The 22121-nt window shown below is 38.1% G+C and overlaps 1 protein-coding gene across 3 annotated transcripts in view; it reads left to right on the top strand.

The window, feature by feature from the left end:
• Positions 1-22121, top strand: part of LOC126381753 (protein sickie) — a 149404-nt gene that overhangs the window by 109547 nt on the left and 17736 nt on the right. The window lies entirely within an intron of this gene.

The raw sequence follows: 22121 nt of genomic DNA, 5'->3' as shown, positions 1-22121 counted from the left end.
ACGAAAGGACTTTTACCGGATGTTAATATTACTTGTAGAGAAAATTCCTTCCAATTGAGCAATTTCTACGAATTCCTTTGATATTACATTAGTAGCACCTGAAAGCGTTCTGAATGCTTTGCATAATTGTAATGTCATGTACCTTATTTGATTTATAGTAATGGAATCTAAAACCGGAATTCAGTCACAATGTCTGGTGTAGGATTGTAGGTAACCCATTCATTTCTAGCGGCTCGGACTGGTAGCCTACTGCTTCGGGTTTGTCGTACTTGTAATATTTATTAACCGTTTCTAATGTGTTGTTGTATCAAATAAACGTTCCGAATGCGACTACGCAATATCTACTCTGTGAAGGACAAAACTTGTTTGATACAATGTGACTTATGTTCTTGCATCACGCGACAATGGGTTGAACAATTAACGAAATATCGCTGACTTAATGGGAGATGAAACTGAGTTTGGTAGCGCAAAAAAGCAAAAGTTATTATTAGTTTGTTGCGTGTACGTAACTATTTCTTGGTGCTTTCTTTCTAAATTGATTACCTAGTCTAAACGCAGTCGTTTATGAACGTTAATGTTTATAATCTAAAAATCTGTTTGAAATCTCTCGTTCTTGTAGTCGAAGCGTATCATAATGACCTTTTGTCCCGTGGAGGATTTATGAATGAAATAATTTAGTGCCGAACACGTCCAGCGGGTGTTGCGTCACCGTCAACCGTCCAAGCGACCTTGACAGGAGTGGCCAATCTTAATTTACTCCAGCCACTTCAACAATATGGAACTTGTTTCTACGTGGGCAGATCCGCCATCATATGTTTTTTACAGCCCTGTATAAAAATCCGAACTCATAAATCGAGCACTTGGATAAAAAAAAAGATTAAAACCTCAACCCACGTGTCTTCGTAACATTCAGTTTGTTAGATTTACATCATAGTTTAACAACGTCATCTGTTCTTAAAATATTTTTGTTTTCAACTGCAAGAATGGCCGCAGGTAGTGACTTCCTTAGATAAGTGGTTTATCCTTTATCCTGTAGTGAGTTCTATAACCGGCGCGGAAGGAAGCTCTACAAGACGGGATAATGCGATATCTAGCAAGGAAACGCCGGTAGCACCACATCTACTTATAGCAGGATAAGCCAGGGATCAGGTTCGGGTTACAGTAAACAATAAACATTATTCTGCTTAGACGTTTACACAACACGGTGGTCTTGACTCAACCAAATACAAGATAACGTCCACCGGTGGTCATGTCATGAGTCAACCTTTTTCTATCTATGTCCTTAATTATGGTGGTCTGTGTTATCGTTTCTATATAAGTTAAGTACGTTATACTGATAAAGAGTATTAACAAAAACTATTATCAGGGAGACAATACAGCTTATATGACGCACTCTGCCAGTAAATATATTTTGGTTAGAACCTTTCTTCAATCATTCTCGAATTATGTAAATAGCCGCGGATCGCGATGCACATTTCGTCACAGTTGATCAGTGACTGGTATTCATGATTAGCATGACAATAGCATAGAACGGAGGTCGGAGGTCGCGTCACTGCCCTTAAAATTAAGTGCTGCCTTAACATGACGTATGCGCACACAAGCAGCGCGAACAATGAGCCCCACCCGGGCTGTTATTCGCTTGTTTATAACCATCGTCTGTGAAATTTGTCTTGTCTTACCTACTTGTCTATCTACACTCATATCTTCGCAATACCTACGATATCGCTAACATATTTCATTCGAAATGGATCCGTTCCGTTTCACTAGGATTTCTACTGGCCCCTTGTTACCGTATAGAAATTGTCTGTTTATGCTAATTGGGACATGACAGCGACATGGACATATATTTTTTTAATTGAGCGTAATATCTTGTTATTTGCTTTGCATCCATCTTGTGAGTAAAGAAAAGTGACGAGAGTAAAGCGGCCTACATTAACTTTGGTGATATTATCGCGACGTTCTTTAATGTAGTGGAGCCATAATTAAACTCCTTGACCGCATTACCTGGTATTACCTTACAGTTAAGTGTTCGGACTGGTAATTGTTTCAGCGTGGTTCGATTCGGTCGGGTCGAATGTGTTCTATCCCATCGAGTGGCCGCCCCGCCTCGCCGTGCCATGTGCACGACAGATGCTCTCCTTGAGCCTGTAAACTTTTAAACTCATGCTCAAACTCATATCATCTGGTTTGACTACTCATTTGGGCATAATTAACATTAATTTTAATAGTAACTCATACTTATACTACTGCTAATTTATTAACTATCAAAGACGCTATTCATTTTGCATACCTACTTAGTAAATAATTAACTGTAATTTCTTATTTCCTCTCTGATTAGGTGTTATGTATTCAACAGATTTATCTTGTTGTAAATACTTATTATTAGAGGTCACATGTGTTTTGCGTATGGCATACATAACTAATGAATAGTTATTCCGTTGAGATCATCGCTATACCTACAATGATAATGTTATCCTTTTTGCGTGTCTGTAAGTAAATAATTACGGCGCAATAAAGCTTGTATGTATTTTATAAATCATTCTTATTTCCTCTCCTTATATTTAAATGGCGTTGCGTAATCTCTACTTTCTTGTTTATGTAATTTCGCTGAATTAATTAATACCTACCATTTTTCGAGCCGCCCATTCTATTCATAATTACAAACCAGTCCGCCTAATAAAACATTAATCGTATTTCTGCCGTTGATAGAAATCTACTGTCTTACTCCAGAGCTAATATAAGCTTCTCTTGTGTTACGTTCATCATGACTGCATGTGTATACTTAGAAAAAAAACGTACTAACATATGCAAGTGGTACAGTTAGGGCCAAATTCCGCGTAGCGTTCATTAGGGTCATGCCCACGATATCATTTCCCGCCGCAGCTTGCACCGCGGGTACAGTTAACAATCACACTGTTATTACTTGACTAAACAATCGATTCTCATATGATCGAATGCGTAGAAAAGAAACCGTTAGGGTCACGATCTATTTGCAATGACTTTTGTATTGTGGTTTCAAAAATGTATATTTGAATGCCAACTTAAGAGTGTTTAACTTCAACGCGTCGTTATTGCTCGTTGCGCAACTCGCGTCGAAGTCCCGCTATCGCGTAAATCGTGATCATTGTATGTACATTCGAGTATGCTTGTTTATTTACAAAAGTCCACTTCGTTAACACTAGGGTTATTGAAATGTTACGAAATGACCGTGAAATGGAAATTATTGTATCAGGCCTGTTGCGTCCGCGTGAGCAAGCGCGGGGGGGTACGCACAACAGGTCGTTGATACTCGCTGCGCAGGCGCACGCTTGCGCTAAGTGCAAACGAGGCAGACATATAAACATTATTTCCTTCCTTCTCCTTCCAAGCTCCAGTGATACTCAAAATGTTGCTAAAATAGCATGTAGGCTAACTGCAAATCTGCGGTTATTAAGGTGATGTGTTTCAGTCAGCTAGGTAACGCTGCGTCAGTAGATGGCGTTACTTCTGCAGTTTTCGTATTTTTTTCCATTTATTCGTTTAGTGTTGAGTTCTGACCCAGTGAAATGTTAGGTGGCGAAATCTTACATACATTATCTTTAAGTTAAGCTACAATTTTGAAGTATTTACTGAAGATATCATATTAAAACATTGCATCAAAAGTTGATGTCATTTCAATTTGTGTACAAACACGAAGCTGTCACACACACATGCGAACTAGGTTAGCTATTAAAAGAGATGCATAATTTGAAGTCTACTTCTAACTTCTAAATGGCGCATTTGGTAAAGCAGTAGCCGCCATTCTTAAGGTTCACGGTTCAAACCCAAGTGCATGTTTTAATTGTTTTTACTTTTTGTATTTTTTTTTTACAATTGAATTTGGCGAACCCGTGTATTTGTTACGGAATTTTCAAAAAGTATCACTTTTACCAATAATATTATAATTAAGTATACAATAATTTACTTTGCACTAAAGTACCTTCCGTAATTTCCGTATTTTTTATTTTGTAAAATTCTAACAGGCATTAATCGCATCAGTGAACATGCGGCTAACTAAAAAACTACTGAACGGATTTTCATACGGTTTTCACCAATGAGTAGAGTGATTCATGGGCGTGCTTTAGGGTTTATAATTTATACAAGTATTTTTTTTGTATAAAATGGTTCAAAAATGATGATGAATGTCAAACATAATTATCGTTACAAATATAGCCGACTTGGAGCTTTCGGCGAAAACGCTGCCTGAGCCCATTGAGATAATTATAACAAAACAACGTATGGTTGAATTGTTCCTTTTTTGTAGGTATACCGAAAAGTCCACAATATGTCATAATAATTATATTGTGTATAAAGAATTGTGTATATGTATTGTATGATTTTACAAATAACGATCACAGTACAGTAATAATAAGGTAGATTTTTCCTAAATTGCGTAGGTTCAAACTTTGTCGCATCGCGTTTGAAAGATGTAATAGCGCTTCAGGACGTCCCGCAAGCACGGCGCTGATGTCGCAGTATCCGCATATAATTATTATGACTTGTCATTTAGTTCCAATAAAATCCGCGGGACTTCATACGTATGTCAGTGACAGCTGGTGATAGCATGCGGGACACTTAGCACCTAATCGAATTCTATGTTGTTTTCGCGCCCAGTCCAGACGACTCACAGCGCATTTCTGGACATTATATTTACGCGTGGTGTTTATTGTTAGGTTAGTTAGTTCAGGTTAGGACGTCTTTTTATAACGAGGACGTTAAAAAAAGACGAGGCTGGGACGTATTGAAGTAGTATTTCCATATATACGCGGCCTGAAATGGGCTGTTTCGGGGACCTGAACTGGTTGCTGTCGAACTTATTATCACGTTTTCTTGATTAAAATTCATAAATAAGTCAAATAGAAAAAAGAAAAAAGATTTTATTTAGTTTTAGATCTGTCATGATGTCTGTGATGTTTGTTTATTATACATAAGAATTTCAAAATTTATCTTATTTTTTTTCCCAAAGGGCAAGGCAAAGGGAACTATGAACATACAGCCATGTCTTGTGTTTTTTTTTCTTGATGATGATTAATGAAATTATGAAACCTAAGCCCCCACCCTCGGAGCAGACTCCTACTCCGAACCCCAAACGAAGTAAGCGGCTTGTTGGCGCAAAGCGAAAATAGATAGGTACACTTTGTTTATTGAATATTCCGATTTAATAATACTATCGGGAATGTTTTCCGACTAATGTGATCATTAACCACAAAACACCACTTCGTATTGATTATTTAGATTATTCAATGAAGAAAGCAACCTTCCCGTTCCCGGTCCCACCAAAAAGTCCGCGGCAAAGAGAATATAAATAAATCTGTATGTTGGATGGAAAAACAATTAATTATAAATGACTACTATTTAGGCCGGCAAATGCAACAACTTCTTTTTTGATTTGGTTTTCCCCGAAGGGTAAGGCAAAGGGTACTATGCCCATACAGCCATTTCATTTTATGTATTGATTTTTTATTATAATATATGTCCTCTTTTAAAACACGGTTATTTACCCATTATTTAAAAATGTTTAAATAAGATACGTTATTACAAAAATATTTTTCCAATATTCCTTTTCTCAGATTGTAGTATTTTTAGTTTTTTATTTATATTTATTCTCTTCATACAACATCTCTTTATAAATTGTCACTGACATTCTATTACACTTGTCAAGTAGTCAAAGCCTTTAGAAAAAAAAAACTATCACGCACACAAACTAACATTGACACCTCTACACGCTCAGCAAATACACTGTAATCTCCACCACTACAAATGTAGAATTGATCAAAATTGAGGGTCTGAAATATGGTACTTCTCGTATTCGGACCCTAAATTTTTGTTAGTTTGCGAAAATAATACACCAAAATATTACTATTTATCGGTTTTATAACAATATTCCTCTATCCGTTTTCCTGTAGCACTGCATAAACTTTTGTATGGAAAACGAATCACCTTAAGCAAATTGGAGGTGTAATTTCTTTTAATTAAACTAAATTGTTTTTTGAAGTGGAACTGGAATCCTTGACTCTTCTGCGTGATTCAGTCATTGTAAATCAACATAATATCATATATTATAAATCAATGTTATTGATTGTTGATTGATTTTTGTTTTGAGCTTTCAAAACATGTTTCGTAACAGACAGTAAATATACGCATATTTCAAAGGATTTTGTTAACAGTTTGAGAGTGTGTACGTAGTGCTCCCGATCCCTGCCCTCCCGAGACGTTTGGTGCTCGATCGCCCGATCCCCTCATAATTTATAGCTGAACCCGCACAACATGACCTGCCATTGTTTGAGTCCGCTTTTAGTAGCGCCATACTTTGAATAAATATAATTATAATTACATCAATCGTTCTTTTCTCTCACGACATAAATTCATGCAGCTTAGTAATTTATATTACAAAACTTTATGCATTATGATTACTTGATTAGGGAGCATTATCTTGAACAGTTTAAATATGAATTATAGTAATTTAGTAAGCATTTTAACTAAACATACCTCTATTCGATTCGTTTTTGAAGCGGATAGGCGCCAGACTTTTATTTTGTTTTAAGTAGGTAGGTACGCCGTTGGTGTAACGGTTTCATGCTTTATATAACAATTAATATGTAATATAAATACCTAATTGTAACAGTGATAATCGTAAATAAAAGTATTGTTAAGCTAATTTAGTACTACTGACAAATTGGGTTGTGTACTAGGTTCAATATAAATTATAAAATTCTGATTACTAAATAAAGACAGATCTAAAACTAACGAAATACTTTTTCTTTTTTCTATTTTACTTATTTATGATTGTAATCAAGAAAACGTAATAATAAGTCTGACATTTTATCACGTTTTTCTATGACGTCACAGTGTGCTTTTTGTACAATTTCCATAGTCATTTCGTGTTTTGACGTTTAATAAAAAGTAACTGATTTTATTACAGGCTGATCACCTGATTGTCCAAAAGTAAGATGATCTGTGCCTCGGAAGACACGTTAAGCCGTTGGTCTCTGTTACTACTTACTGATGTAATTACGTAGGTAGTCGTTACATGAGTCATGTCAGGGGCCTATGGCGGCTCAGGAATAACCCTGACAACAGGGTTGATGGAGTTGGTAATCCGCCTCACAACCCACACGATAGAAGAAGAAGACTGATTTTATTGGATACTAGCCTATTATCCTAATCAATACGCAACGTTTATAAATACAACTAAATAAAACTATCATAGAATAGGTTTACGTCGACGAAACACTCATGCTCAGTGGGAACGTATGCGTTGACCCGGGTTATGCCGGTCAATCTATTGTTGTTCCTGTGTAGATGAATAATGCAGCCCTCGTAACTCCAACTTTAATGTCGGCTCAATCTCCACACTACGTAACACTCAAGTTCAATGTCAATGACTTTAAATATTACTAGCTTTATTAGGTATACAGGGTGTAAGTGACATCGTAATAAATAGTGAGAGGGATGATTCTGCTCATGAATCTGAGTTAATATCAAGTGGAATTTTCCGTGGCAATATTCACGGTTTATTTTTTTTTTTTATTATTATTTTTAGTACTTTTTTAATGCTTTTATTTAGTTGAATTTGGAAAAATCCAAAGGTAAAGATACTAACTCAGAATAATGAGCTGAATCATCCCCCTCAGCACGTATTCGTTACTATGTCACTTACATCCCGTACAAGTACGTACAGCTAGCCATATGAGTACGTATGGGTGTTAGTGACACGGTAACGAATACTGAGGGGGATGATTCAGACCATGAAAGTAAAAAAGTAAAATTTCCTGTCTAAAAATTCGTGAAAATTTTTGGGTCTTTTAAATTTTTTCCAGTTTTATATTGTTGCGACGGAAAATTCCCCATAATATCATCAACTACAATCATGGTCTGAATCATCCCTCCAAAGTTTTCGTTACGTTGTCACTAGCACCCTGTATTATTATTACCCATAACTTTCGTACGTGCCCAATACTTCTTTACCGGGTGAGAGCCTTCAGCGCTCCCCATTTGTCTGGCCAAGTAGTTAATGCCATATGCGGCGAATCTTCAATAAGTCACGTCAAAAAAAAACTTCTTTGTGCTTTGAAAAGAAAATAACCATATTTGCCTCATGGACCACTGCGTGTTTAATTACCTAAATGACCTGCTAAAATTACAACCCTCCTTTTGACTTAATCGAGTAAAAATATTTTGGTAAAGAAAAACTGTAACGAAGATTTTTATTTAATTCCTTTTCTACCAACTTTTCTTTTTCCGCATACACTAGGTACTTATACTCTCTCTGCTAGGTATATCGTGTTTCAAGTCCGTACTCGTAAAGCACGACGTTATGATGCAATGAATATTCATAATGTAGGTAATACAGACGTCTGTGTGGATGTTATAACTTGTCAGGCATGGCGTGTTTACCTCCAACTGCAGTGTCAGTGACTAAATGAAACGTTAAAGCGAAATTCGAAGTGAGTCATGCTAAAGCTCTGCGCACGAGTCACTCACGGTTAGTATGCGACAGACTTCTTATTGGTGTAATATACTTATACGTAATTATATAACATAAATAGCCTATATACGTTGCACTGCTAGGCACAGACCTCCCCTCAATTAACCTGCTCTCCGACTGCTGGGATGTACTTAATAAAATAATATGAAAATATATTGCCATAGAGTTTAAATTTTTGTAGGCTAAAATGTTCGCTACAGAGTCCGTAGTCCGTACCCGTTGTATGAGATACTCCTAAAAGTAGAAGCACGAAGTTTGCGGTTTGAACAAGGTACTTTTGAATCATTTTTATAATCAGAAATCTTTTTTTACACAACAAGTATCGACCCTAGCCGTAATTGTCCGCACTAACAAGCACCGGATGCTTATTGTCTCTATGTCGTTTTGCTTGTTATAAAAAAACCGACATTTTATATAATGCTGGTGTAATAACAAAACTCATGGTCTAGTAGGTAATTATAAACTATATTTATTTTAACGTGTTATATTATAATTATTAAACAAGAACAAAGTACTTGAAAGTAAAAACTAGTAATAACTAACTAAAGGAGGCAATGTGCTTTGTCAAGTGGAACCTTTTTCAATGGAAGCCACTAAATGGACAAAAATAAACTTTTATAGCTTTTAAAAGGGTCAAGTAGGTACTGGTCTTAATATAAGGCAGGCATTCAAAATGAAATAATGTATATTACTATAACCATAAGCTTTATATTACTTACGTAATGCGGTCTTAAGAGTCGTCTTATGGCTGCGCTTACCTTAGAAACCTTAAACCCGTAATATACTGTCAATGTCTTCCATTACATCCTATAATGTGTTATTACTACACGTAACTACCACGTCTCGCTTTGCGCAAGTCACTAGAGCTGTATTTTACAATTTTGCGCTTTCCAGATAATAAAGCAAAGAAACTATGGAACAAACTTTGCATGTGTGTATAAGTGTCGAATAAAGTGCATTAATACGTTCCACGGCAAGTGCAATATACGTGAAAATGTTTAAAACGATGATAATAATATAATCAACAATTGTGATGGCGGTGACCACTTCGGCAGTATACCATGGCTCGCCTATCCACGACGGCTTCGCTACTATCCGTGCACCCCGCAGTAGAATCAAAATAAGGAATTTAGTAGAACCAACTAACCAAATAGTGAACCTACCTCAGAGACATTCGGAATATTTCACAATACAAAGAAGTCCCAAAAATAATTTTGAAAATAGTTTAGACGTGCAATATGTAGCGAAACCGGCAACAAATAGCACAAACTCGGACAAATCGTCACGACTTAGCTTTACGGAACCAATCTACGCTAAAGTGAGTCCGCCTCCCTCGAATAACAATTCTCCAGTGAAACATGTGAACGGACGACACGAAGTTCATTACGATTCTATAGACACGAAGCCACGGCGGCGATTGAAAAGCTTGGAACTTTGTAGGGAACAGGATGTTAAGTCGGGGGAAAAAATTGGAATCGCAAACTTGAATAACGGGGATCGGCAATCGTATGAGCAGCACGTCGCCAACCAGGACAGTGCGGAACAACATTCCGTGCGCGCAGACTGTACAGGCTCGACCGTCAGCTATAGAAGGAGTCATAGCGATCGAGATAATTGCTCAGAATCCTCCTCGTATCTCACCGACAACGACCGCCCTATATCCAGTTATAGCGACAACTCAACGATACCGTCCACAGATACGGAAGACGTGCTCAGAGATCTGCCTAATAAATCTAAATTTCACAAATCGCCCCAGAAATACGCCACTCTAAACTTACGGAGACCTAAATTCATAGATCTGAAACAACCTGGTGTAAAAGAAAACCCGTTTTATGGAAGCTTACAGCGAAATAGAATGGGCTATCATTCCGAACCGAATACGCCGCTCACCGGTGATAACACGAGTTTAAATGACGAACCTACAATTCTCAGCGAAGTGCAGCAGATACCACGAATGGCTCTACAAAATAATAGGAACGGGTTCAAGAGATCTGTAAGCGAAACGAACGGGTTCTCGAAGCGCCTTAACTACCGGCATTCGTTCAGTGCCGACTACAGACCACAAACACTCGTAAGAAGGCCACACAAGTGTTGCGAATGTATAACCGGTATTCCTGCCGACGAAGACGGAGAGCAAACTCCTTCACGATCGTCCTCGAGAACATTGGGAACCCTCTATGAATCGCCTGATCCAAAAGTCGGCTGTCAAACCATACTAAGATCAAAACCGCCTGTTCCCTGGTGGGAGTTGGCTATCAAGAAATCACGTTATAAAAGCTGTCCTATCTTAGAAGAGGTGAGTAAATTTTCTCATTTCTCATTTTCTATACTCAATTTCCGTTTACCGACGAGTTTTATAATGTAATGAAACGTGTAATCATGGGAGACATTGCTACATCATTCCCACTTACATTGAACCATCGACTTGTTTAGAGATAATATCAACCGTGATACATCATTACTTAGGCAAAGGCGTAGCTGTCCGTTCGTTAGCCAAAAAAGTAACGAACTGTTTTGTATGTGAAAGTTTTTTTTTGTATCTGGACACTTGTCTTGTTGTTATGTTGTTTTACCTAACAGATGTGTGTCTGAGTGAATCACTTTTCTCTACATTGTTGGTGTTAATTATTGTATAGATACTTAAGTTGCCGCGGAGCGAGGGACTCTTTTTAAAAAGCAAAAATTGAATTTTGAATTTAAACTTTTAATGCGTACTTTACAGTGGTCAACTTAAGACTAAACTTATGAGCTAGTTCTATGATCTAAGAAAGCTATGAAAACAACAATACCTCCCGGTAGTTCGGGCTTATCTAAAGCTGAATGCGCAGGACGGATGTTGTTCGTCTGCGCCGGAGGTCTGGGAATGCGCTTCATACAATACTTAGAAAGCTTACGTCAGGACTCTTACAGTACCCGCGGTAGGTCCGGAATACATAACTCCTCCCTCCATAAGATTGGAATTATCGGAGGGGTGGTTTTCAGCCCTTTGATGATTCCGATCTGATAATATGAAATTCTTAAAACGTTTAAATGAATATATGAAAATACTTAAAATTATGATTACATAGAGAAGTAGAGTCCCTATACTAATGTTTCTTGCGTTCACTACACTTCCATATGTGCTCACTTCACTAACTAATTCACTTTCACTATTTTTCAGGACATGGGACAGGCTTTGCAGGGTCTGTAAATCTATTTCATCCAGGTTAAGTGGTTTCTTCGAGACGACTGGCTTTGACGTCGACAGTGATGGAAGATCAATTATTGGAAGTTTCTCATATAAAACGTTGCCCGCCTTCGATCGGTGTTGTTTCAGAGTTACATTTTGGATTGTTATTTCGCAGGCGTCTTCAATGGTAAGTATATAGGTTCCTTCAACATATGTTCTAGTGACATCCTCTCCACATTGTGACGTCATTAGAGTAGCGGTTTTGCAGTAGAATATCCAACGATTTGACTCTATTGGCTGTAACTTGAATTTTGTTATATCCACGTGAATAGGGGAACACATGGTGGTATTAATGACGAACTTCAGTAGATCGGTGATGCAGACATCTTCCATAGTCGGCGGAACAATGGAGTCTTCATGACACATGAAGATGCTTCTTTCTATTTCCAGGCAAGAGTGGGAGAGCGACAGAGCTTTCGACTGATTCACAATAAGGTAAGGATATTTAGGAATTATTAGGGTAGTTAGATTTAGGTTATCTGTTACAGGTAATGACAAGACTCGATAATAATGATAACTCTCGGATCTGACTAACGGAACTTCAATAATAAAGGTAATCTGATTTTCTTTAGAAAACGCTTTTAACTCTACACATTGTTCAATTCTTATCAAATTATTTAACTCTACGGGATAAACCAATTTATCAGTTAATTCTATTTTCCTAAGTACAGTCATAAATTCATCGGTATCAATAATCGATTGATGTAAAGTTCCTACCTTACTAAATGCAACGGCAGTTTCAATTTCGTCCAGCTTTATGTAGAGCATTTGGAAGTTATGTAAGAAAAGACTATAGACATGGATAACTTTATTTATACTTTGGCTTGTTTGGATTGATTCATTTAGTAATATTTTCAAATCGTGTATTTCTTTATCGAGCTGGATAAAATTGTTCTTCGTAGCATTTGTTACATTTGCAACAGATCCCATAATTTCGGTTATCAAGGCGATTTTCATAGAGACACTATGTTGTTGTTGTTGTAATTTACTGATCTGACTATCGTACCTTATTGCGTCTTCGTTGTCTAAGTTCCCCGTTAAAACTTTAATTAGTGAACCTATTGGGTTTAACAGTCCTCGTTTTTGTCTGACAGAAGGAATAAGTTGTCTAAACTTTTGTATGGTTATGTTCTTTATATGTTCAGTTTGTACCTTAATATCAGTGCATTCGGAGGTAATGTTTTGTTTAAAATAATGTAGCACATGTTCGTTTAGATCCGCAAGTCGATTAACATTGAGCTCTAAATCTTCATATACAAGGTTTAAATCTAATGTCTTAAAAATTAACCATTTATCGTAGGTAATAATGGCGCGTCCCTTTCTCACAGGAAGTATTCCAGGGTTCCGTTCAATCTTCTGCAGTTGAAGGGCCTGGCTCTGGCTCTGGATGCTCATTACCAGCAGCACGGTCGCGAACCTGTGGGGGCCGTCGAATATCCTTAATAGTTACCTTAGTTTCGCGGTTCCTAACGTGGATGGGTACAGTGTTCCTAACTATATTTCCAGATACTATTGCCCTTTCAAAACGTGGTTTGTCTTTGCTACGTCTAGTGTTCACTCCTTTGATGTAAACTGTCTCTCCTTCGTCTAAGTTAATGTTTTTCTCACCTCCTCGCTTTTCCCTAATATTTTCCTTGTGGTCTATCATTTTCTCTGTTAGGTACTTATATAAGAATTTTGTTCGGTTCGCATGATCGTTGATTAGTTTTTGGGTGTAATGTTTATTAAAGTCTACATCAAACGCGTTTGAGGAATCCGTGTGTCCTAATACTACTTCAAATGGGGTTAATCCAGTAGTAGAATGTATTGTATGGTTGTATGCCATGATAGCATACGTCATGACGGAAGCTGCGTCGGTAAGTTTTCGCTCATACTTTGCGATACGATAAATTTCTAAAATGGTAGAGTGAAACCTCTCTACTATTCCCATGGAATTTGGGTTGTGCGGAGTTCCGATATGAAGGTTTATTTTGTAGAAACATAAGGTTTCTTTCAAAAGGGTATTGTTAAACTCTGTGCCGGGGTCTACATTTATGATTCTAGGGGTACCGTAATAAGAAAAGTACGAAATTAATGCGCGTACTATTTCAGGGGTGTTTTTGCTTGGGATAGGGATAGCTTGTCCCAGTTTGCTGAAAGCATCTACTATTGTGAGGAAGTATTGTCCTTCTATAGAGAATACATCCATAAAAAGTTCTTGAAATGGTTTATTCTGAGTTTGCGTTAACTGTAATTCCGGTTTGAAGGGTTTCCGATCGTATTTAAGTTTTTTGCATGTTTCACAGGAATTGATAATAGCGGTTACTGTAATGTCCATATTGTTCCAATAATAGACACGTTTTAATTTCATTAAAGTTTCTTTTATACCACGATGACATGTAGAGCCCTCATGATATTTCAGCACTATCTGTCTCTGTTCTTCTTCATTTTCAACGGTTATTACTCTTTTGGTACATTCCATGAGATGTACAGCGCCCTTCTTGAATAGGGATATAAATGCCTGTACAAACTGTTTGCGATGAATTTCACTCTCGAAGTAAATGAATTGTTTTATTTTGGGTCTTACATAACCTTTCAGGAATTCTTTTACTAGATCCGGTCTATTTAAAGGTAAGGTTACTTCAATTATTCTTTGCTTTGAATTGGACAAATTATTAATTGATGTTTCATTTCTGTTCCAGGTATAAACCAGTATTTGATTGGGTTTGCTGTCGATTGCTTCGTTCAAGATGGGGATTCCATTAGTATCAATATCGCGTGCGGAATGGATTGTATCGGTGTTACTATTAGTGTTTTCAGGGATTGTAATGGTACTTTCCGATGGTGAGACGATTGGGAATTGGGACTCCAATTCGTTGTGTCCCGCCCTTGGGGTTTCGCTTCCATCGTCCGATGAGAGTTCTATTACATCATCTGTGTTTACTTGCTCATTACGTCGATTTTGGGGTCGGCTTCCTAGTCTGACTACTTCGTTTACCACGTCATCCAAGTAGGATCTGAGTCTATGTTCACTTTCGTCAACATTGACTCGCATGGATTCCGAATCGTTACCTACTGCGTTTACCCTTATTCTGGATAGTGCATCAGCATTGTTATTCTGTTTTCCTGCTTTATATACGACATCGTAATCAAACTCTGCCAAACGTAGTTTCCAACGAGTTAATTTACTATTGGTTTCTTTCATGGACTTTAACCATGTTAGTGGGCGATGATCTGTATATATGGTGAACTTATTCCCATATAGGTATGGGCGGAAGTATTTAGTAGCCCACACAATGGCAAGAAGTTCCTTTTCAGTTGTGCTATATCGGGTTTCTGCATCGTTTAAAGTACGACTAGCGTATGCGATTGGTTTATCCGAACCGATTGGTCCTTGAGATAGGACTGCACCTATCGCATAGTCTGAGGCATCAGTAGTAAGTACAAAGGGTTTTGTGAAATCCGGAAATTGTAGCAAAGGGGCATTTACCAAAAGCTCCTTACACTTTTCAAATGCGTTAATGTATTCTTGATTGATCTGAATCCGATTTCTTTTCTTTAAACAGTTAGTAAGTGGACGTGTTAATTTGGAAAAATCTTTTATAAACTTTCGATAATATCCGACTAAACCAAGAAAGCTTTTAATTTCCGTAGTTGTTTTTGGCAAAGGGAATTTCAAAACGGCTTTAATTTTGTCATCGTTTGGTTTCAAACCTTCCTTAGTTATTACATGGCCTAAATAGAGTACTTCTTTACGAAGAAACTCGCATTTATCAAGTGTGACTTTGAGATTTGTTGCTCTTAATCTTTCGAATACCTTTCTTAGCTTTTCTAGGTGTTCTTGTAGGCTGGATGAATAGACGATTATATCGTCGAGATACACCAAGCAATGTAATCCTTGCAAGCCACGGAGGACATTGTCCATTGCTCGCTGGAACGTCGCGGGTGCGGTTTTAAGACCGAAAGGCATACGGGTAAATTCGAAATGACCGGCTTGCGTAGAGAACGCAGTTTTGTGTCGATCCTTCTCGGCTACTTCTATTTGGTGGTATCCACTCGCTAGGTCGATGGTACTGAAGTATGTAGATTTGCCTAGTTTGTCAAACAAGTCGTTGATGTTTGGAAGTGGATACTTATCGTCGACTGTGATGTCGTTGAGGCGACGGTAATCAATTACCATACGGAATTTGGTTTTTCCAGAAGCGTCCTGTTTTTTGGGGACCAAGTGCACTGGCGCACTCCATGGAGAGTGCGACTCTCGAATAACATTATCTTTCAATAACTTTTCAACCTGATTTTGAATTTCTAAGTTTTGTGCAGGTGGGTGACGATAAGGCCTGATATAAATTGGATCTTCATTTGTCGTGCGAATTTCGTGTTTTACTTGATTTGTAAAGGTTAACGGGATGTCTTCACTGTAGAATATATCTCGAAACTCGTAGCATAATTTTGATATTTTGTCTCTCTCTTCTTGGTTCATATGGTCCAGTCTCAGTCTCTGTAAATTTTGTTTCAATAGGTCGTCAACGTCGTAACTATGGTCAGTAGAATTTACTATGATCTCGTTCTCTTGGAATGGTGTCACAGGCAGAGGTTTATTAAACGTCACTGCTATGGTGTCGTCAGTAGCGTTTTGTATAACTGACGTAGCCATAAAGTCTACACAGTTTACTATTGCGGTTGGCATGCGGACACCTTTAGTGAACTCTATAAAGTCCAAAATTGCATGTCCGTTTTGTAGATCAGTTGGGATGCGAACCCTAGTTTCGGTACGAGGTCCTAAAATCAACTCGTGTGGTGCTTCGTATAGTATGGGTATTTCGGTGTCACGGGTCCGCAGTACTTGGTGTTTCATATCTATGGATGCGTCCAGTTTTTTCAATAAGTCTGAGCCGATTAGACCGTCATAGCGACTATCAACATCGTAGACATAAAATTTTTGTTGTAACTTGCTTTTAAATGTCTTTAAAAGGGGAATTTGTATTACTTCATTATGGCAACTACGGGCATGTGTGCTGATAACCTCGAATGGTTCCAGAATTTTGAATTTTGCAAAAAATTCGTTTGCCTTTTTGGGACTTATGAATGACCTAGAGCTTCCGGTATCGATCATAAATGTAGCGTTAATTTCAGGTATTCTAATATGGGGTAATTTTAGTGCATTTACGCAATTTATTCGGATTATTTGAGACGGGGTTTTGTTGAGGCCTTTGATTGAAAATTTTCGGCTGGCAAGTCCGTTGGAGTCAATTCATTTTCTTCAGCTTGTTGTTCAAATTCAGGGGGAGGAACGCCCTCGCAGTTCTCAGAAAAATCATCTTGCGCGGTGAAATAGTTTTCCTCATAGTTGTAATCGTATGGGACAAAGCAATCATCGGTATAGTAGATATTATTATATTCGTCAGGGGAGTCGATCATGAATTGCGCTGTAGCAGTCCGCATCGACACGTCAGGCTCGGGCAATGCACATGCATGCGGTTTCTGAGGTTCGGCTTTAGGCATAATTTGATACAGAGGTCGTGTTTGTTGCGGGTTATTAAAGTTTTGCCTATACCACGGATGATTCATTGGGAAATTAAATCGTGCGTTTTGGTTTGGGATTCCAAATTTGAAATTTTGTTGGTTAGGGATACCGAATTTAAAGTTTTGGTTATTAGGTATTCCAAATTTAAAGTTATTTTGGTTGGGGATACCAAATCTAAATCCTTGATTTTGGTTCGGGGGTCGATATCCGAACTGGGGTTTTGGTGTGAATCCGAATTTATTAGGTTGGAATTGTTGGGTAAAAGGATTACGGGACTGTTGTGGAAACGGTCCAAATCCAGCACCGGATGGAATGAATCTGAAATTTTGAGCTGTTCTCGTAAATGGTGTTTGTGAAACTTGTGCGGGTTGAGTTTTGTTCTTATTTTTCGCGTCGTATTGAAATTGGAAATTTACTTCTTCCGTAACTACGCTTAAGGCGTTCTCGAGCGTGTTAGAACCCTTAAGTCGCACCGTCCTAATGAGGTTCTCGGGCAGATTATACATGAACACATTAAGGCAAGTGTTATTGTAAATTATCATTTTCGCGGCCTTAACGCCTTCATCCTGTAATAGATTCACTTTAGCAAACAGAGTGCTTCGCACTTGTTGGATTCGACAACAAAAATCGTGATACGATTCGCCAGATTTAATTTTCATTGATTCCAATTCGATAGCTATACATTCTTCCGACCTTGGGTCACCGAAATGTAGGATTAATAAATCTTTTAAGGAAGACCAAGTGTTCACATCTTGTCTTTCGCTTAGTAAATGTGCTGCTTTGTCTATTAGTCTGCTTGAAATAGCATGAAATACATATTGCGTTTGGTGTGGATTGTCCTGTTGCTGGGCATATGCCGATAATACATACTCAGCTTTATTAATGAATAAATTTAGCAACTGTGGTTCGCCACTGAATTTTGGAATAAGGCTTAGCATTTCGTTTGGAACAAGAGAAATTTGTTGCGTCATTTTTATCTACTTAAAATATAACACAAGACACAAAATACAATAGAAACACAATAAAAACACAATAAAAATACACAAGTAAATGACACAAAATAAGACAATAATATAAATCACTTCAATTATTTCTGTTCAATTATATTTTATTATTTTTCTTTAGAAAATCAGATCACTTAACTACTTTATGCTAATTATCTAAAACATTCGGCGATTGTGACCAAATGTCAGATCCTATCTAAACTATGCTAGCTGTCTAAAACATTCGGCAATTTATGTCCGATTGTCAGACCCTACCTAAATGAGTCTCACAATTAGCTGGAATAGAAAGGGATAAGACAGGATAGTGAAAAAGTCTACTCACAGACCGCTCGATCCCATTTCCTCCTACTAGAGTTGTGCGTTGCCACCGAGAGAGTACTCGTCCTTTGTCTCACGCCGCTTGTCCAAAAGTTATTTATTTGGTTCGTAGAATATCCACCGTACTGTAACCCGTGATAACCGAGTTGCAGGTCTTCTGGGTACAGCTTCTTCCAATAGCGGATATCCTACCGGCTGCGCCACTTAAGTTGCCGCGGAGCGAGGGACTCTTTTTAAAAAGCAAAAATTGAATTTTGAATTTAAACTTTTAATGCGTACTTTACAGTGGTCAACTTAAGACTAAACTTATGAGCTAGTTCTATGATCTAAGAAAGCTATGAAAACAACAATACCTCCCGGTAGTTCGGGCTTATCTAAAGCTGAATGCGCAGGACGGATGTTGTTCGTCTGCGCCGGAGGTCTGGGAATGCGCTTCATACAATACTTAGAAAGCTTACGTCAGGACTCTTACAGTACCCGCGGTAGGTCCGGAATACATAACTAGATAGGTGTGGTTCATACACCCCCTAATGTAAACCTGTATAGATTGCAATGAGCGTCCATAAAAAGTATTAAATACTAGTTGGGGTGGAATATTAATGAGTGACGTGGCGTGTTCACCTGACGTCCCGAGGGCGGGGTGTAATGGCAGAGTTCCCCCGATGTGACTGAGGAAACATTGCCTTTGTTTGTTTCACTTCCTCACTTCTGTCAAAGTGTATCCGCCGCTAACCATCAACGCAACGCAAAACAAAAAGTATATCCCGTTTTGCGCCCAATCTATGGCTGAGTAGGTAGGTATATCAAATAATAATACAGAAATCTCTTCTAAAATATTAAGTGCATATTGTCTCGATTAGATGCGTTTTCAAATATACTAGTTTCATAACGATAACAGGTGTTTGAATCTCGAAAGATCGCATCCTGATACTCAATGTGGTGAACCTTCCAACAAAAAAAAATTACCTGCCTACTACAAAAGACGATGGTCAGGTGCGGAATTAATCGGACCCCGAGAGTTCCCATTCACCGATTTTTGTGATATAAAATATCGTTTCCCACGCTCATAATGTCAAATAGTCACAATTTGTATAGATAACTTTGTTGTCATTTTTTGTCGTCAATGTTGCGTTGCACTTTGAATTCAAAATTAGTCATGTTTGTTGACTGACATACTTAGCTATCGGTTGCTGATCGCGGACGGGAATAATGTCTTTCGAAATCAAAAACTGTAGAGGAATATAAAATCAGTAGAACTTATTCATATGTTTCGTCGATGTTACCTTTCTTATCCGAGACTTCTAAAGTCAACCTAAGTACGGATTATTAGAAAGTCCCACAATAACTTGTACTTACTACAAATGTCACTGTATTGTACAGGCGTCCAGCATTATTTTGTTCGCTATCTCTATGATAGTGGCATTGTTTGTGTATCGTATTTGGTGTCTATATTTCATACTGTCAAGCCGGCGTGGGCGGCTAGATCTGGCAAGCATTGTTACCGCCACCAGGGACACCTTTGAACTTGAACAATCTCTGCCATATGCCCTTTGTAACCTTGTTTGGAAAGCCGGCCAGACTGAAACAAAGGATACCTTTGACTAGAGTTTGTCTTTATGTGTTTGAACGCCACGCTTGATAAGGATATAATTTTATCCGTGTGGCGTGGAATATAATATTATTTTTACCCGGGTTCGGGTTGGAGTGATATCCATATCAAATGAAATTAAGTAGCTTTTACAATATTTTTCATGTAATTTGTAATTTTGTCCATACTCTCGTTTTATTACACCGAACATCTTATATAAATGTCTTATTTGTAATTTACTGTCTACAGAAGTAAGGAAGCGTTTAGAACCCTTTGTTTGCTATATAAGGGCTGTGAGATGATTAGTGCGACGAGTTAGCTTTTACGGCCTTGTAGTTCATTAGCACGGTTGTCCGGCTGGCAGGCTGCAAGTGGGATTGGACGTGAGATAACTGCCTTAGGACCACGACGCAGACGCCGTGGTCAGCCACGACACACTTTCCACACCACATCCGCATTACATTTCTTGCAAGGTCCCTCTAAGGCGCCCATTGTTTTCAGCACGACTGCAATTCAATCCCCTTTTAAAAGCCTTTTTATGGCTATCATAATCATAAAAGTATACATTTTACTTCTTAAGTGGAATAAAGCTCCAATTTCATTAACCCGTTAAACAAAGACCTTTCTATGAAGGTGGCTAGGTACTAATTTTTAATTTCCGTCAGTGAATGCCTTAACATAAATTGTCAATAAAACTGTAGTCCAAATATGACTCGGCCGAAAAAGGAAGAGTGCACTTGAACAAATCTCCTCGTTGAGAATATTGGAACAATCGTAAACTGCAGCCAGTGGGCCGGCGAGTGGGCTCTAAATAAATACGAAAGACAAATATCCACATGTGACACCCACTCTACATGCTTTTACTTACAACTTTTATCGTGCGAACATGTGTACTGCCAAATATATTGAGATAATGAAGATTCGACATGTAACGAGCGTACATTTATTGTGGATATTTATTATTGACCAAACTAATAAAAGTAATGATTTCCTTTTCAAAAGGTGCAATAAGTATAATAGATATGTTAGTAGATGTTTTATTTAAAGCCGTTTTTACGATGTCACGTTTTATTATGGCTTACGCCGTTACTGCTGAGATGGTCAATAAAAACGGTGATGCTATAAATATTAATTGGTAAAACGATGCTGTGTGAAAGTCGGAAGTTGCTCATAGTGCATCAATTGGTGCAAATTGTTACACTGCGTTCGTTAAGTACAAAGCCTGATGTTGCGGCCGAATAAATTTCGTTGAATCTATCGAACATAATATTGTTTGTTACGGTAATACACGTTGCGTGCCTTCCGGAGTGATATTACGGGGGCAATGTACTCCAAATGTGAACTAACATTAGTTAATTGCTCAACTTTAAAACGTTATCGATTCATCGCCTAAAGTTTTCCTCGAGGCATCATAATTACTGTCAACAACCATACCGCTGTAGTAGGTACCACCTGAAATTATTTAATGGATTATCCAACGACTTGTGCAGTCAAGAGACTATTTAATAGTTGTCATTTAAGTTTTTAAAGCGCGGCTGCATCCACAGCTGTTGATAATAATTAGCTTTAGCCACCTGTCCGCGTAACTCATATTCACTTGGGGCCCTCAGAACTGTGAGCCAACTCGTAATTATGTTCGTTGTACTCATATACTGTTCCCATGGGTAATAGATAGTAATGTCTAGGCAGAATTATTGAGGCTGCGATAGAAATTCCTTCTCTTTACAGTTAGATTAAGTGTATTCTGCCCCGCGTTATGATATTATTAGTTATCCTATTCTACCTGGGTTGTAGGTGTACCTACTTGTAGCTATATTATCGAACGGAACCCTCAGAACAACCGGCTGGTGTACTTTCCTGGCCTTGCCACTTAGCTTGGCACGCGCAAAAGGTGTATTGGGAAGAGATCTATCAATGGCAGTCCGACACCATAATTGGCTAAACAACATGCGCACGGGCAGGTGAAATACCCC

Source organism: Pectinophora gossypiella, chromosome 3, assembly GCF_024362695.1.
Source record: "Pectinophora gossypiella chromosome 3, ilPecGoss1.1, whole genome shotgun sequence".
Classification (NCBI taxonomy): Eukaryota; Metazoa; Arthropoda; class Insecta; order Lepidoptera; family Gelechiidae; genus Pectinophora; species Pectinophora gossypiella.
Note: the sequence above shows the minus strand (reverse complement) of the source record. Positions and strands in the feature narration are given on the sequence as shown.